Below are 6,000 nucleotides of genomic sequence, written 5' to 3' on the forward strand. Positions count from 1 at the left end.
TATCCGTGCAGACACCATACCACAGCAAGCACGGAGCCCGCTCAGCTGCACACTGCTGTTGTGAGTATTGTAAACACCTTGCGCATTATTCTGCAGTATGTGCAGAGCCTGGCAAGGAGCTCAAGAAGCACAAGGACGATTTTGAGGAGGACATGGACACAAATGTTCCTGAAAGCACAGGATGTGGCAATTGGGACATCATGGCGGCAGTGGGGAAGATACAGTGGAATGCCAATTCTGGGCCCGGCAAACAAGCACAGACTGGTGGGCCCGCATAGTGTCGCAGGTATGGGATGATTCCCAGTGGCTGCGAAACTTTCACATGCGTAAGGCCACTTTCATGGAACTTTGTGAGTTGCTTTCCCCCGCCCTGAAGCACAAGAATACCAAGATGAGAGCTGCCCTGACAGCTGAGAAGCGAGTGGCGATAGCCCTGTGGAATCTTGCAATGCCTGACTGCTACCGGTAGGTCAGGAATCAATTCGGAGTGGGCAAATCTACCGTGGGAGCTGCTGTGATCCAAGTAGCCAAGGCAATCAATAACCTGCTAACAAGGGTGGTGACTCTGGGAAATGTGCAGGTCATAGTGGATGGCTTTGCTGAAATGGGGTTCCCTAACTGTGGTGGGCGATAGACAGAATGCATATCCCTATCTTGGCACCAGACCACCTTGCCAAACAGTACATAAACCACAAGGAGTACTTCTCAATGGTTCTGCAAGCACTGGTGGGTCACAAGGGACATTTCACCGACATCAACATGGGATGGTCGGGAAAGGTGCATGATGCTCGCATCTTTAGGAACTCCAGGCTGTTTGAAAAGCTGCAAGAAGGGACTTTCTTCTGAGACCAGAAAATTACCGTTGGGGATGTTGAAATGCCAATAGTTATCCTTGGGGACCCAGCCTACCCCTTGCTCCCATAGCTCATGAAGCCATACACAGGCAGCCTGGACAGCAGTAACGAGCAGTTCAACTATAGGTTGAGCAAGTGCAGAATGGTGGTAGAATGTGCCTTTGCACGTTTAAAAGCCCGCTGGCGCTGTTTGTTGAGTAGGTTAGACCTCAGTGCAACCAATATTCCCATTGTTATTGCTGCTTGCTGTGTGCTCCATAATATCTGTGAGAGTAAGGGGGAGACGTTTATGGCGGGGTGGGAGGTCGAGGCAAATTGTCTGGCGGCCAATTTTGAACAGCCAGACACCAGGGCGATTAGAAGAGCACAGCTAGGCGTGCTGCACATCAGAGAGGCTTTGAAAAACAGTTTAATGACTGGCCAGGCTACTGTGTGACAGTTGTGTGTGCTTCTCCTTGATGCTAACCCGCCCCCTTTGTTGAATGTAATTCCCTGTAAGCCAATCCCCCTTCGACCACAGCTGGCAAAGGAAATAAAGTCCCTATTATTTTGAATCCATTCTTTATTTATTAAAAAAGAGATCACTGACAAGGTAGCCTGGGTGGGGTGGGGGAGGAGGGAAGGACAAGGCCACATTGCTTATTGTAGCCACAGTACAAATCAAAGCTGTTTGAATGACAGCCTTCTGTTGCTTGGGCCATCCTCTGGAGTTGAGTGGCTGGGTTCCTGGAGCCCTCCCTCCCCCCACGCCCGCCTTCTTGGGTGGCTGGGTGAGGAGGATATGGAACTTGGCGAGGAGGGCAGGCAATTATACAATGGATGCAGTGGGAGTCTGTGCTCTAACTGCCTTTCCTGCAGCTCCACCAGACACCTGATCATGTCCGTTTGATCCCCTATTAGCCTCAGCATCTCCTCCAGCATTGTCTGATCACACTCAACTGTATGCTTTCCTGGCCTCTGCCACTGAATGCCTCCATGCATTAAGCTGTGCCCTATCAGTGCGGGAGGACTGCATGAGCTCTGAAAACATGTCATCGCGAGTGCATTTTTTTTCACCTTCTAATCTGATAACCTCAGGAACGGAGTTGATACGGGGAGTATAGAAACATTTGCACCTGCAGGAGGGATAAAAAGGGAGAGTACAATTTAAGATGATACATTTCTGAGAACAGAAGGGAGACTCTTTCACAGTGAATCAAGCAATTCAGGGCAGGCAGCAGAGGTGTTTTAGGTACAAGATTGCATTTTGCCTTTTATATTGAGCGCCTGCCAGTATGGTGACACGTCACACACGGCTGGGCAACAGAATTCGGTTTCCAGGCAGCCATGGGGGATTGACTTCTTCCGCATTCATAACATGTGGGAATGTTTTCAAACTGCAGTGTCCTCCTTTCCCATAGCATGCAATGCCAGTTGGGTTTGCCGTTTAAAAGGAGGGGCTGTGGTTTTGGGGTGGATGTGCAGCACACACCTCCCCCCACCGCCTGGCTATTCTCCGGGTTGATCCCTTTTAGCCAAGCACAACCAGCCCAGCATGAACGGGGTCCTATTACTGTTCCCTTACAAAACTCCTATTTCAACCAGGTGGCCATGAATGATATCAATCTCCTGCGGCCAACACAGAAAGATAAAGATCGAATGTTGCATGAATGCACCCAAAACCCAGGACCATTCACTGCCATGCTTTGTACTGCAATGATTCCAGACTACTTGCTACCGGCTTGGTGTGGTAAAGTGTCCTACTGTGGAGGACAAAATAAGGCAGCCCTCCCCAGAAACCTTCTGCAAAGGCTTTCAGAGTACCTCCAGGAGAGCTTCACGGAGATGTCCCTGGAGGGTTCCCGCTCAATTCCCAGATACGTTAACAGACTTTTCCAGTAGCTGTACTGGCCATGAATGCATCCCAAGTCCTCAGGCAAATTAATCATTAAACATAATTGCTTTTAACTGCTGTAGTGTAGATACCAATGTGCACTCACCAGAGGTGCCTTCTCCACCTTTAGGGTCCGGGAACAATTCCCCCTGAGAGGTTATCGACTCCAGGATGAGGAAAAGGTCCAGGCTGCCGAGGAGAACAGATTCTCCGCTTGCCTGCTGTGCATTCTCCTCCTCCTCTTCCTCATCCACAAAATCCTCCACCATGTTGCGTGAGACTCCCCCCTTGCAGGTGTCCACGGACAGTGGTGGGGTACTGGTAGGGTCCCCCCCAGAATGGCATGCAGCTGATCATAGACGCGGCATGTATGGGGCTCTGACCTGGAGCAACCGTTTGCCTCCTTTGTCTTGTAGTAGGCTTGCCTGAGCCCCTTAACTTTCATGCGGCACTGTTGCGTATCACTGGTGTAGCCTCTCTCCACCATGCCCTGTGCAATTTTGGCATATATATCAGCATTTCTTCTGCTGGTTTGGAGTTTTGCCTGCACAGATTCTTCTCCCCATACAGCAGTCAGATCCAGTGTCTCCCGTTCGCGCCATGCTGAAGCTCGTTTGCGATTCTGGGACTGCATGGTCACCTCTTCAGCTGAGCTTGCCACGCTGACCAAACAGGAAATGAAATTCAAAAGTTCCCGGAGCTTTTCCTTTGTACCTGGCTAGTGCATTGGAGTTGAAAGTACTGTCCAGAGTGGTCACATTGGAGCACTCTCGGATAGCTCCTGGAGGCCAATACCGTCGAATTGCACAATGTTGTGTCTGCACTACCTCAAATTCGACCCAGTCGATTTTAGCGCTACTCCCCTTATCGGGGAGGAGTACAGCAGTCGATTTTAAGAGCCCTTTAGGTTGACGGAACGGGGTTGGTTGTGTAGCTGCATTGCTTATAAAACTGACATAACGTGGCTAAATTCGACCTAACCTCATAGTGTAGACCAGCCCTCTCAATACCTTTCCCACACCTGAAGAAATGCTCTGCAGGCATTTCTATACTACAAACTTAAGTTGACCTGTATTAGGTCGACTTACAGCCAATGCAGTTATTACTGCAGTTTTCATATCCACGCTGCCCTCCTTATGTTGGTGGTGCACATCCTCACCAGGAGCACTTCCACCGACATGAGGGGAAATTTGGGGGGGCTGAGAGTCTGGGTTCTCAGCTCTGCACAGAGCTCCCCGCTGGGAGCCCAGCTGCTGCCCAGACTCTCAGCTCCACTCCCAGCTGGGAGCCCAGTCCAGGCTCTCAGCTCTGCTCCCTACTGGGAGACCAGCGACCACTGCTGCCTGGGCTCTCAGTTCCCCACTCCTGCTGGGAGCCCGCTAGCTGCCCAGGCTCCCAGTGGGGAGCAGGGAACCATGAGCCTCTGGGGGCAGCCAGGTTGCTAGCGGGGAGCTTGGGCTGCAGCCCAGCTGGGTGGGGGAAGCCGGGAGCCTGAGGGAGAGCTCCCGGCTTCCCCCACCCCTGTCATCCTCAGGGTGACAGTCTGAGCTGTGAGCCAGACCCTGGGTTCACAGCAGGGAGCCTACCAGCCTTTCTTGTTAATTTCATGGCTCCAGCTGGGAGCCGTGAAATTGACAAGAATGACAGCCAACAGCAGATGTAAGTAATGCAGTGTCTATGCCAGCATAAGCCCTACACCTCTCGTTGAGGCAGTTATTATGTCAGTGTAATAGAGCACTTACATCAGCGGGAGCAGGGCTGTAGTGTAGACACTGACACAAGTAGATCCAGGTAAGCTGCCTTACATCAACCTAACTGTAGTGTAGACTGGGCCTCAGTAGTAGCTCTAAAGTTTCCCTCTTTCACCAACAGACATTGGTCCAATAAAAGATATTACCTCACCCAGCTTGAGGCACAGTAGTCCCCCATTGTATATAGGAATTACTAAGGTCAACATTGAAAGATAGTCATCTGTAGGGTGGTAGTTTGTAGCAATTGTTAAGCAGCACACAGCAGCCCAACAGTGTAGGAAAAGAAGGGAAGACTATCATATCCATATGGAAAAAAAGAGGAATTTACTGTATGCTAGTAGAACGTAATTATCCAAATTAAAATTTAGGTAGGATGCTGGCAAAAAATCTCTTTTATTGTGTACAAACTTAGAAACAAAAATAATTATGAGGTTGCAATCATAGTAGAATGGTAGTGTACTCATGTACACCTGAAAAAAGACTGCATTTAAAAATGGTGATATACCCTCTGTGGGATTGCACTGATCATAAATTGCAATTAAGGTTTATTGATACATTTGATTTTAACATACATTTTTATTTAATTTCTCTTTCTTATCTAGGGTTTTATAGTATGCTCATCACTGTAGTGTTTGAATGCCTTACAAATTTTATGAGACAGTTTTCACAGTTTTGTCATAAAGTCCCAGTTCCTATACTCCTATGATTGTGTAAGAGGCTCAGCTTTCATTCAAATATATAAAAAAATACATTTTTATTCCTTATAATTGAGGTGACAGGCTTGAACATGTGAACCCCAAAGGCTCAAAAACCAGAAGTCAAAAAGGATAAAAAATGGTATTATTTTAAAAATCTCATGATTTTTCTAAGCCAATCACATGGGATGAATCTTGGCTCCACTGAAGTGATTGTTTAAACTCCTATTAAACTCAATAGGCCAGGATTTCACTTTTTTTTTTTTTTTTAAAGCCTGACTCATTATTTTTGAATGTTTGGGATTGGCAACACTGCATAGCAACAGATCCTAACCCTGTTTTAATCACTTAGCTCCACTGACTTCAACATAGCTACATCAATTTGCACTAGCAGAGGATCTGGCCTATAGAACCTAGGTGGAGGGAGTTTTTTGGTTTGTTTACGTGCACTGTTATTGCCAAAGAGTGAGAATGAAGAAGTGTTTTATATTTTGCTGTGAAGGCAGTGAGGGTTATAGGCATTCTGACGTGTTCCAGGAATTAGTTTAGTCTGTTTTTCTCCCCATTTCCTTAATCCCCTCGTTTTAGTATTACATGATAGCTGAAAAATCTTAGAAAGGTCAGTTGTTCAGATCACCTACTTTGGATGATGGAATCTGAGATTCAAAGACATTAGAAATTAAAATACCTACTGAAGGACCCATTATCCAGTAGTGATATGCCCCACTCTTTACTCTTGCAGGACTGCTTCCTACACTATATTTTCTAGAATTTTATTGTGTCAAATTTAAAATATCCCAAATGTCAGGCTTCCACCATGTGTCTTA

The sequence above is a fragment of the Mauremys reevesii genome, linkage group 1 (assembly GCF_016161935.1).
Source record: "Mauremys reevesii isolate NIE-2019 linkage group 1, ASM1616193v1, whole genome shotgun sequence".
NCBI classification, from domain to species: Eukaryota; Metazoa; Chordata; order Testudines; family Geoemydidae; genus Mauremys; species Mauremys reevesii.